Consider the following 12,575-nt stretch of genomic DNA (forward strand, 5'->3'; position numbering starts at 1 on the left):
CAGTTGGCATGTCAAGGCTTAAATCTCACCAATTGTATTTATTCATTCTTGTTGGCTGTGTGTTTTGTTTCTCTGCATTTTTTCCCTTGCCTTTCTGTGAGGTACTTGAACATTTTTTAAAAACTAGGTTTTATTTACTCGTTGTATCTTTTTCATAGAAAAGCAATGTATTCCATTATAAGCACTTATACAGTCATGGAGAATAAAAGGCCTGATACTGAGACAGGTCAACCAAAATGGAGAGGGCATCAAACTATAGTGGTCCAGGACTAACCCCTAAAAAGCATCTGTTATCAAGGATTAATTTAATTTTAAAAACAAAGACAAACTAGCAATTCACTCTTTCTCAACCTGACAGTTCATCAGTGGTATGACTGTCAGTTAAAAACATACACTTTACAACTTTAACAACAAAACAGAAACCACACAAAACAAAAACCATTTCACAGAAAGGAAAAAAAATAATATGGAAACAGCTCAAGAAATACACTAATGATAAAAAATGTAAGGGGAAGAAGGCACGTGTAGTCTTAACTAAAAAAAAAAAAGGAGTCTGGTTTTACACAGGAAAATGTGCATCCTGGAAAGCCAGGCGTGAGGACCTTACAGTAGGTATCTATGACTTGACTCTCCCCTAATTCCTGAGTCAAAATGACATCTTGCAATAGTTATACTCATGGCTCAGACACCTATCTCACTTGGCTCTATTCCTTATCCACTCTGGCCTTACTTGAGAATCTGAAAAACTTGGGGATATAGCATAAGAAGAAAAATAGTCACACATAATATACCCCATTTCTGAAGCTGCTTTAGACCTGGTTTGTTACTAGAAAATTCCTGAAGAAAAATTTAAATATAAGTCTGTGGTTTTGTTGAATTAAGTCCCTCAGTTAGGATTTAGAAAACACCCACGATTTGGGATAATGGCTTCGCTGGTGACACCTTTTGGCTGAACCAAGTCTGTGACTTAACCCAGTGTTCAGTCCATCTCAGGGTTCCGAGGACAACAAGAGGAGGCTAAAGCACAAGTGCAGACATGTCTAGGATCCTTGTCCTTCTGGAGCCACGCTTCCTTCAGGGTCTTCATCATTATAAATGCTCTCTGCCACCTGCCACGCTTGCATGATATTGTCTTCTGATACAGCACAAATCACCCAAGGTTCGTTGGGATTCCAGGAGAAATCAGAGATCTTGGCAGTGTGACCACCATGAATAAACAACAACTCTGGTGGGCCATCTTCTGCATCTTCTGGGGACTGTTCTCCAGTTTTACTTAAATCCCAGACATGCAGCCTACAATCAGTACCACTAGAAGCCAAAATAGTCTCATTGGGAGGTGAAACTGAACTTGGAATATTTCATCCTTATGTGATTCAAAGGAATATAACTTGAGTCTCAGATTTCTCGGATCCCACAAGGCACAAAACAGTCTTGTCAGCTGATCCTGTGGCAAGAATGAACTCACTATGAGGACTGAAAGACAGGCAGTTCACTTCAGCAGTGTGAGCATCGACCCAGTGGCTTGGCTTGGAAGTATTGTTTGAATGAGTATCCCAAATCATAAGTTTCTGATCATCAGCAACTGACCCAAACAGAGACTCATGGGGCAGATGACGGGAAACATCCTCTGCTACTGCTGTACGGCCTGAAAAGATGGTCTTTGCATCCACCACTTTTCCTTCTTTTGGAACTGCACTGATGTCCCATAGGCAGATGGTATGTATGGTCATCAGAAGCACTAAGTAAGTGCCCGCTGAGCTTTGGATTTCAAGACAGACCATAACTTTCCTTCTGATGTCCACAGAGATGAAAATCTGGGTTTCACTCTCCAGAAGGGTCTGGGTTCTTCTTGTAGTCAAAAACAAGCACATCACTGGATGGAGTCTTTGTTACAATGATGCAAGTATTCTGGGGAGTGTACAGAGCCCTGTTTACTTCTCTTTCATGGTTCATCTTGTTTTCTATTTCAATTTCCCCACTGACAGAGCCAAAACATCCAAATTCTCCTTTTTCAGTATCGTAGTGTGATGCATGAAACTGAGCATCATCCTTAGGGATCTGGACACTGGCTATCACCAGGAGGTTTTGTTCATCCGATGTGTGTGTTCCCAGGACAAAGCCGATCAGTGCTGCAATCTTTCCCTTCAGACCTGATTACATCCGGAAGCCACTGGGCAGTTAAACTGGACCACTCCAGGACATGGGTCATCACCAAATCATAAAGAAAAAGGGGATTTCTCTTCCATATTTTGTATTCCTCATTGATCACATGTTCTTCCACCAGGTCAAAGGCTTGTCAGCCATGGCAGCAGGCAAGCTGGAAGGGGCTGAGGGATCCCAGGGCCTGGCGTTGCAGGAGGGACAGGGAGGCTACGGACCACTCATTGTGTTTTTGAAGTGTATCTCTTTTCATCTTTTTATTGGTCTGGCAGCAGAAAGGGGATGTCATTTTGCTACTACTAAGTGTAGAACAAAATACTGAGTGGTTCCTGTATTAGTTACTGCTCTGTCGCTCTGATAAAACAGACTAAAAGCAACTTAGAGATGAAAGGGTATATAGTTGGCTTACAGGTTACAGTCCATCATCTAAGGAAGCCAACCCAATAACCTGGAGATAGGAACTCAAGCAGAGGCAAAAACTGAAGCAGAGATCATGGAGGAATGCAGTTTATTGGCTTCCTCCCCAAGGCTTACTCAGTACCTTTCTTATACAGCCCTGGGGTGCCAGGGATGGCACAGCGAGCTGGGCCCTCCCACATCAACTAACAACCAAGACAAATTTCTCACAGTTAATCTGATGGAGTCTCTTTTCTTATATATGCGTAGCTTAGTGTCAAATTAACAAAAACTCCCCAGTACAGTTCCTTGTTCAGCTTCCATTGACACTTGGGGGAAGGGTCTCATCTTTAGTACTTGGCAAGTGAGAGAATTTAAGTTTTTTTCCTGTATCTTGGCCAATACAATCCTAGGTGAGAGAGGCAGAAGTCCCTTGCTGGGTCCCTCATGACCTCCATCAACACCATGATAATTAATGGTGATGTGGAGTGTGCTTTTAACTAACAACTATAGTGGTGAGAAGAAGAGGGATCCTGTCATCTCCATGTAGTCATGAATGTCAGGTTTACATAGTCTCCACTGGCATCCTATCAGGGGAATTATGACTATCACTCCCAACTTGCCTTCCCTGATACCATTATGATAGAGGGTTTGGGCTCTTTGTTTCAGCCAGGCAGAAGTGAGAGTCTGTATTTTCCACTTGTAATTTTTTTAATTTTTGAGATTATAATAAAATTACATTTTTTCCTTTCCCTTTCCTCCCTTCGAACCCTCCCACATACTCCTCCCCAATCTCCTCCAAATTCATGGCCTCTTTTTTCATTACCACTTGACTTTTGTTGGCTTAGGTGGTGGGACATTTTTTTTCCTGCACTGTTTGCATGGAGTAGAAAGTCAGCTTGTCTAAAATGAATGTCAGGGAAAGTTGTTCCACTCCCTGGTTCTTTACCTAGAGAGCAGAGGCTTTTCTTCCATCTATGCTCACTGATGTTTGCAGTCTACCAGCTTCTTCACAACCCAGCCTAGGACTCGTGAGCAGGGAGGAAGCTGTGAGGGCACTTGTTGATGTTTCAGTTGGGGTTTCTGTGGTCCAGAACCAACTTGCCGGATTTTGCTCACCTTTCCACGTTTTCTTATGTTTTTGTTATATACAATGTTCAGTGTTTACAGTTCTACTCGGAGGAAGAGGGCTTAAAAGCACATGCAATCCATTTCTGGGGAGCAGAAGTTTCCCTTGTTTTGTCTTTAAAAATCATTTTGTAATGGAAAATTTAATATATAAAATAGAGAAATTAATAGAATAAACAAACCTACATTAGTCAGCTACAACAGTTTTTGAAATTCTGCTACTCTTGCTTCATGTATCTCTCACATACTAATTTTTATTGTGATTAAAAACTCAAAGCCTAGATATATTATTTTATTCAGTGTAAGTATGCATCTCTAACAAGAAAATATTGTTTATGTTATCATATTACCATTGTCATAATTTACTCACAGTAACCCTTTAATGTAATGAAGTAGCAATTTATACTGAAAGTCTCTTGATTGTCTCAAGAAGTGGGCTTTTGTTGTTTTCATTTTTGAGATAGACTGATCCTAAACTCACTATGTAACCCAAGCTGGCCTCAACCTCATAGTCCTCCTGTCTCAGCCTCTTGAATGCTGAATTATGGGTATGAGCCACCACATCAATTTAGGAAGTGATTTAAAAGTTGATTTTTTTTAAATTTATTTTTTAAAAAGTTTTTTTTTTCATTTTACATACCAATCCCAGTTCCCCCTCCCTTCCCTTCTCCTGCCCACCCCACCTCCCCCATTCCACCCCCCCATCCACTCCTCAGAGAGGGTAAGGCCTCCCTTGGGGAGTCAACAAAGTCTTGCATACTAAGTTGAGCCGGGATCAATCCCCTCCCCCCTATGTCAAGGCTGAGCAAGGAATCCCTGGCCCAGAGAATGTGTTCCAAAACACCATTTCATGCACCTGGGACAAGCCCTGGTCTCCCTGCCAGGGGCTCCCCAAATAGATCTAGCCACATATAAAAGCTGATTTTTTTTTTCAAAATAGTATCCAAGCAAAATATTATATTTGGTTGTTAAGTTTCTTTAAAATTCTGTAACTTTACCATTATTTACCTCATTCCTTTCAAATGCAATTTATCATTGAATAAATCAGATAAGTGTACTGTAAAAATTCCATATTTGGGATTTGGCTGATTGCTTTAGTGAGCTTGTCCTATTTTCTATATTCGCCATAAACCGTAAGTTATTGGTGCTAGACAATTGAATGGATTTCGTTTCCATTTTCTTCTTACTTTTGGCATTGATATCTAATAGGAGGTGCTGTAGGCTCCCTACTGTGTTGTGCCAGGAGGTACATAACACACATTTGCCTCATCCACTGTGGTAATTAAACCTTGAGCAATGTTTCAAGTTGGAAAGATTCCCACATCGTTTTACTTATTTAAAAAATTCATTTATGAGTATTGTCCTAGACTGATGGTTCTCAACTGGAGAGGATTCCATCCCCCAAGGGACATTTAACAACATCCAGAGATATTTTACTCCTAACCACCATATAAAGATTTCTCTCTGGGCCAGCAAGATGGTTCAGTGGGTAGAGCACTGACTGCCAAACCCAGCAACCTGAGTTTAAACCTTGGAACCCACCTGGTGGAAGGAAAGGACTGACTCCTGTAGATTATCCTCTGACCTCCACACAGTTTCCATGGCACAGGCTTCCACGCCCATGAATAAATCATTCTTTAAATGTAAAAAAGTTTTAAAAATCTGCTTTGTTCTCCAAACATGGATTTATGTTTCCATCATAATTTCTTCAACCAGCTCTTTAATAGTGACATTTTCCCCTGCGGCCTGTGCTAGCGCAGACCTTTACATTTGTCATTGAGCACACCTTGCTCAAATGAGCACACCTTGCTCATTTGTCATTGTGTACTTCAGCTAATGCATTTTGGGGTTTGATTCTTAAAAGCAGGATTGTTAAATTGGATAATGAACACATCATTTTTGCTTCACATACCAAATTTCTCTCTGTTGAGGTAATATAATTTTGTTTGCCTTGTTCTTTGAGGGTTTAAACAGATAAAATGGTGGTTAAGGTTTTATCTGTCATTTTGGGTGCAATCTAAAAACCTCTACTAGCCTACCCAAGCTTTCAAACCTGGAAGAAGTGCTGAGAACAAGCACAAGAAGCTGGATTCTACAGTTTGGTGAGTAAAATTGCAGAAAATATTTCATTGTGCTTCTTCTTCTGCTCAGGCCCAGGGTAAATCTAGATTTCACAGGGCCAGCCTCCAACACTAGACACAGACTTGAGGACCCCAGTGTTTGCATTTTTTAGGAGGCAGGATCTCATGTAGTCCAGGTGGTCTCAAAGTCTGCAAGAATAACCATGAACTTCTGTGTGCCTGTTTTATGCAGTGTTTGGGGGATCCAGGACTCCTTGCATGCTAGGCAAGCACCACACAAACTGAGCTACGTGGTCCCTGTCCCCCCCTACCCTCCCCCCACCTGCCCTACCCCCCCCTAGTATATTATTCAGATGTAAAGTTAAGGTAGGTGGTTGTACCTGCATGCAGAAGGATTACTAGAGAATATGCAATTCTGGTAGGCAGAGGATCAAGAATGTAAGCCAAATGAGCTTGTAAAGCTAAAGTCAGAGCTCTTGGAGATGGAAACTAGAAACAGACTATCTGGTGGCAATATGTGGCAAAAACTGAGGAAATGGCAGCTTGGGGCTGGATGCCATCTCTGTGGCAGCGCCATAGCCATGCATTTGTTTTCTCTTTTCATCCAGAGAAGGGAATAGGCTATTGGAATTGCATGCATGCAAGCTATCTGGAGTCAGATAAATGTGTGCTAAAAGGAAGTCTTCAGTCCCTCCGTTTTCTATCTTTCACATAACTCCAGGCTCACTACTGTTTTCTGCAGGCCAGATAAGCCCAATTTCTAGTTCCCTGGTTACTAGTAAGACTGTGCTGGGGTGGAGGTGGGTGGGGAGGTGGGGGGTGGGGGGTGAGTTGGGGGATGGGGGGTAAGGTGAGGGAAACAGGAGCTGCTGAGTTGACTCTTGGTCATCATAAACGAGCCCATAGACTGGCTAGTCCTGAGCTTAGAGAAATTTGATATGGTCCAAATGGGCTGGGCAGAGCTCAGCTCCCAGACTTACAGGTTGTTTTGTGTGTGGATTTGCTATTTTCTTTTTCTTTAGCTTATAGAAGACTTTCTGGCTGCTGGTGAGAAAACAAGGGCATGGAAAAAATAGAAATCAAACACCTCATTACTGAAATTAGATGTATTCTGAATGGGAAGAAGCATAGAATCTAGAGAATAAACATAAGCAAATTCAAGGTATTTCATTCGTAAAGAAAGTTTACATGGTGAGGGACTAAACCAGTCTACTGTATGGATGTTAAATAATACCACTGAACTACATCATCAGACATTTAAGTATTTTCGTGCTTTAGTCCTCCCATGAAGAGTTAGAATAACACAATAATATTAGTACTTATATCATCAGTGTGTTATAAAGTTAAATAACATAGTAAATGACTTATAAAACAGTACTTGGCATACCATTAGCTATGTTTGTTGCTATTATTATTAGATTGTAATTATTGTATGAAAACCATAAATCATACCATGTCATTGCTTTAAAACCCACAAATAATTCTCAATGCAACTGCAGTAAGAGTCAAGTGTAACATGATGTTCTCTGAGGCTCCAGATGATCAAGGCCCTGCTTGTGCCTCTCATCCTTGTCTTATACCACTCTCCTCTTTCTTGGCACAAATCTCAAGCTGCTCTTGTCTTATTTTCATTTCCTGAAACCAAGGTCTCTCTCTCTCTCTCTTTCCCCTTTCACCCTCCCTTCTTCTCTCCCTCCCTCCCTCCCTCCCTTTCCTCCTCTTTCTCTCCTTCCCTCTCTCTCTCCATCCGCCCTCCCTCTTTCTATCACCCTCTCTTCCCCTCCTTCCCTCCTCCCCTCTTCCTCTTCTTCTCTCCCCCTTCCACCCCTCCTTCTTCCTCTCTCTCTCTCTCTCTCTCTCTCTCTCTCTCTCTCTCTCTCTCTCTCCCCTCTCTCTCTCTCTCTCTCTTTCTTTTATCTCACGTCCTTTGCCCTTGCTCTATACTTCTACAATAGGTAAAATAATGTTCTCAAAAATGAGAATCCAGGCCGGGCGGTGGTGGCGCACGCCTTTAATCCCAGCACTCGGGAGGCAGAGGCAGGCGGATCTTTGTGAGTTCGAGGCCAGCCTGGGCTACCAAGTGAGTTCCAGGAAAGGTGCAAAGCTACACAGAGAAACCCTGTCTCGAAAAACCTAAAAAAAAAAAAAAATGAGAATCCACAAGAGGGCTGGAGAGATAACTCAGTGGTTAATGTATTTGGACTCACTGTGTAGTCCCGGCTGGCCTCAAACTCACAGAAATCTCTGTGAGTTCAAAGCCAGCCTGGTCTACATAGTGAGTTCCATTACAGCCAGGTTATGCAGAGAAATCCTGTTTCAACAAAACAAAACAACGACAAAAAGGATTTACAAGAAAACTAGGCAAAGGGTGTGAGTAAGCAATTCACAAGAAAAGGTAAAACAAAGCAGCCACAGACATGAAAATACAGAGGTCTTCACTTATGATAAAAATTCAGTTTTACATTCCAGAAATATTTAACTATACAAAAGGCCAAGGTAGATATCAAGACTAGATGAAAGAGCAATTCATATTCATGGAGTTAGATTAATTATGTGAATTTATATGCATGTATAATATTTAATATCTCCATGGAGTGTTATTTAATACATCATGTGGTGATGGTATTATAAAGAAAAATAAAGCAGGGACAAGATACTATTTAGATAAGGTGAAATTTAAGGCCATTTAAGCAGGGAACTGAAGCAAGTAAGAGAGAAAATCATGATGAGTTGCTTTTTATATTAAAAATAGTTACATATATTTACTTATCTATTTGTGCATGTGCATACGTATGTGCGCATGTGCATGGCTTACATGTAGAAGTCACAGGGCAGCTTGGTCTGGGAATGGTTCTCTCCTTCCATCACGTGAGTCTCGGGAACCGAACTCAGGCTGTCAGGTTTGATGGCAAGCACTTTTACCCAGGGAGCCATGGTGCTGGCTCAAGCCATGAGAATTTCTAGGGAAGAGATTTCCAACCAGAAGAAACAAGGGCTTAGGCCTGGAAGCAGTAGAATGTATCATCTGTTTGATGCAAGGCCAAGCTGATAGGTAGAGAAGTCTAAGCAACCAATGAGAGATTTGGTAGGGCCTGAAAGTCCAGAATAAGGACCTGAGACTAGACTGGGAGTAACATAGAATACCTATGGTCACTTAACACATAATATGGACCCAAATAACAATGACTTCAAAGGATGACGTCAATTTTAGAATATTATTATTTTAAAATTTTATTTTATGTGTTTATGTTTTTAATGTTTATGTGTTTTGTCTGCATGTATATCTGTGCACCATGTGTGTTGCTATTGCCTGCAGAGGCCAGAGAGGGCGTCAGATCCCCCTGGAACTGGAGTTACATACAGATGGTTGTGAGCTGCCACATAGGTCTGGAAATTGAACCCAGGTCCTTTTGAAGAGATTCCAGTGTTTTAACTGCTGGACCATCTTCTCTTCAGCCTCTGAATCTAGGATATTATTGACTGTGAGACATACCAGTATTTTATGTACCCACAACAAAGAAACCAAAATGCTGCTGAACATAATCATAAAGTATCATTCAAAGACTCCAGCAATATTTTAACATGAAGAACCATGTGCCTCTTAGGGTTGATAAATTACAATACTCTTCTTTGTGAAAGAATACATTCAGAAGTGGTCAGATTTTTGGTCTTACCACTGTGATTGGTTACAAGATGGTTTCTACTATAGTCACTAATTCCTCATTTCCAGGAGGAAGAAAGGAGAAGGGAGAAGATGTCTTTTAGTCTTCCATTAATTTAAAGATTGCCTTGTAAAGTCTCTCATAAAAAACTCATTGTAATTTTATTGGGATTTCATTGGATTTGTACAGCAAATTTAGAGAAAACACCTGCATAGGCATAGTCTCATTTACATTTCATAAAGGATATATGTATAAAATGCTTATATTTGCATAGAAACTTTCTCACACATTTCAGGGAAATGGAATTGAGTATGATTGGTGAGGGAGAGAGGGACTTTCACTTATCACACCATTTTTTAAAAACCCACAAATATATAATATATATATGTAACTTTTATCATAAGAAATATGAACCAGTGACTTTCAAAATGGAGCGTGCCTTGCCCAGGAGTATGGGAAACTAAAGGGAATCAATTTTTACACCCTCCAATTTCATATGTAGTGTTTTAAGATTGATCTGCCAGGGAACATAGCTGTGATAGAGGAGTCAAGCTGGTTCTCTTTTTCCCATCTCCAGTTTCACATGTTTCTTTTTGCACTTACTAAAGAAAATCATCTTTTACCATCCTGAGTCTCACCCGCATGCACTACCCTGCAGTGTAAAATCCTCAGGGTGCCAGAGAGACAATTCCGAACACCACATCTACGGTGAACAAACAAATTGCTCTAACAGTGCATGGGAATCGAATCTTTTCGAACCTCAGATGGTTCCTAATTGTTTGCTTCCAATAAAATTGAAGGAAATCCCAGTGGAGTCCTCAGCTGATGAATCACAAGAAAGAGTTTTGAAGCTAAACCATTGTGTGATATTTCCAAAAAGGATTCAAAGGCTTGAACAATGTTTCTAAAAGAAAATGCCTCTTCCCATTTTGTATATGAGAGGTTTCTCTGTGTTAACATTTAGCCAAACACAGATTAGGAAGGACGTGATGCTTAGTCCTGTCTCATTTGAGCAATAAGCAATATTAGTCCATGGAAACAACCCCTAGCAAGTTGCTCTAAGTGCAAAAATATATGTTATTGGGTCAAAAATTTGTTGGAAGAATACAGTAGAATTAAGAACTCCAGGAGAAAAGGGAGAAGATACAACTGGCAACTGGCAAAAAGCTCTATTGTGAGTTTTGAAAGCAGATGATGGTGGCTCTTAGCTCACTAACGTATTTAGGTTTCACCAGATTTGTGTAATGTACTGACGTAACAGTTTTATTTCTGAAGGTTAACACTTGTCAGAAATGACGTTTGTGCAGCCAAGTGACATTTACGATGCAAAATTTTAGATGTCAACCAAGAACTGTGTGAGAGAGACCACGTTTTCCAAAATATTTTTAGAGAGCATTTTGATCTAAACCAAGTTTTATATAAACATAGAAAACTGACCAGGAATTATCATTTACTCTTTTGCCACCTTGTGGTCAGGACAGCATTGAACTTCTAGGCGCATGAACTGTGAGGAAGAGCTGTCCTTCTTGAGGTCTTCTGTCCGTGTTTCCCAGGTCTTGGTGAGGCAGAGATGGTGACATCTGCCCAGGTCTCACTTCAGATTACACAAGCGCTGTACGTGTAAAGATTATGGTGGCTCCCGCCACCCCACCACCCGTGATTAAAGCAAAAGCGGAATACAATGAGGGAATGAATGTAAGAAAGTAACAGCTAAGTTGTGCATTTATCAATAGGGGATAATTTTTTAAAGAAAAGTATGCAGCTAGGTTTTGGTATACTTATTTATTTTTTTAATGATTCCTATTTGGTGCTTCTTTCCTGCTAGTTGTCCTAAAGACACTTCCTTAGTGTGTGTGTTCTTTTTAGGGAAGCCAAATCTGATTCTAATCCGGGGGTGTCTTTGGCTCAGTGCTGGGTCTCCCGCTCTTAGTACAATGCCTGGCTGTGAACAGGTATTGAATAAACATCTGGGAGGTGAATGGTGGCAGAGCCATCCACTTTCAGAACTTGCTGGCCTGGGTGGTGTCCAGGTGCCTCTGTGTGCTTTACAGGAAGTTGATTAGTTAGGCAATCGGGTTACATAGCTATTATTCAGTGGCAACACTCCTAAGCATGGGGATCTTCAGGTTTCTTTGTTGGTTGTTAGCTGGTGAAAACAGGATGAAGGTACTCCTTGCCCTCTGCTCCCGTGCTCCATGAGCTCAGTCATTTTTAGCAGCAGCAGCAGCGGCGGCAGCGGTGGCGGCATTCCTTTAGTAGCCATACCGGTTGCATTTCCTCTAGTTGCAGGCAACAAAAGGCAGGCATTTGTTGGAAGAATGATTCAAGGAACTGAAAACACAGCTGCCTTAGGAAAGGCTGGCACCAAGGTAGCCTTAGGCTAGATAGGAACCAGACAGCCTCCCTAAGGGCTCCAGATTCCTGATTAATCCCCAGTGAGTCTGTCTTCGCTTCCTCTATGAAGTGACTCAGGTGGAGGCTGATTTCCAGGGGAAAGCAGCCACAGCCCAGCCCCTAAAGTGCACCAGGAACAGCCAGCTGCCACCTGAGGCATCCCATTCTTCTTAGATCACTCTCTCCCTTTGACCCCACATGCTGACACCTGCCTTTGGCTGAACCCTTTGGAAGCAGCAGTTGCAGCTGCTTCTGACACCCCCAGCTCTACCCAGGACCTGAGGGGCTTGTTCTGGACTCAGTCTTCCTGGGCTCCATGCAGCAGCACCCACCCTAGACTGGTGTCCAAGCTCTCTCTTCACTGGCAACTCCGCAGACATCCCTTCTATTTCTACCTGCTGCTCACCCCAAACTCTGCTAAACCTTAAGGATCTCAGACTTTGTAGTTTGGGTTCCTTTCAGCCTAGGGGAGGTGCCACCTGTAGGGATGGCCTTGCAGTGTCTGGTTTCCCTTACTGGCCTTGGAGTGATGGTTTCTGCTCAGTGAGGGTTGTATCTGGAGACTAGTCATCGCATCCAGGGCCATTGGAGCCTGTGTGTGTGTGTGTGTGGGGGGGGCAGCCCAGGGAGTTAGACCACTGATATGATAATCAAGGGGACATGCTGCTTCTGGTGGAGCGGCCTTGAGGGCACTGTCTTGCCTCTAGACCTGGGGTCCAGGCCTGTCCCCTATGGAGTTGGAGCTTTATCCTTT

General features: G+C 41.9%; 1 pseudogene; it reads right to left on the reverse strand.

Moving 5' to 3' along the window:
* Positions 1-1,018: 1,018 nt before the first annotated feature.
* On the reverse strand, positions 1,019-2,209 carry LOC102914094 (histone-binding protein RBBP4 pseudogene; annotated as a pseudogene).
* Positions 2,210-12,575: the final 10,366 nt, after the last annotated feature.

The sequence above is a fragment of the Peromyscus maniculatus genome, chromosome X (genome assembly GCF_049852395.1).
Source record: "Peromyscus maniculatus bairdii isolate BWxNUB_F1_BW_parent chromosome X, HU_Pman_BW_mat_3.1, whole genome shotgun sequence".
In the NCBI taxonomy this organism is placed as follows: Eukaryota; Metazoa; Chordata; class Mammalia; order Rodentia; family Cricetidae; genus Peromyscus; species Peromyscus maniculatus.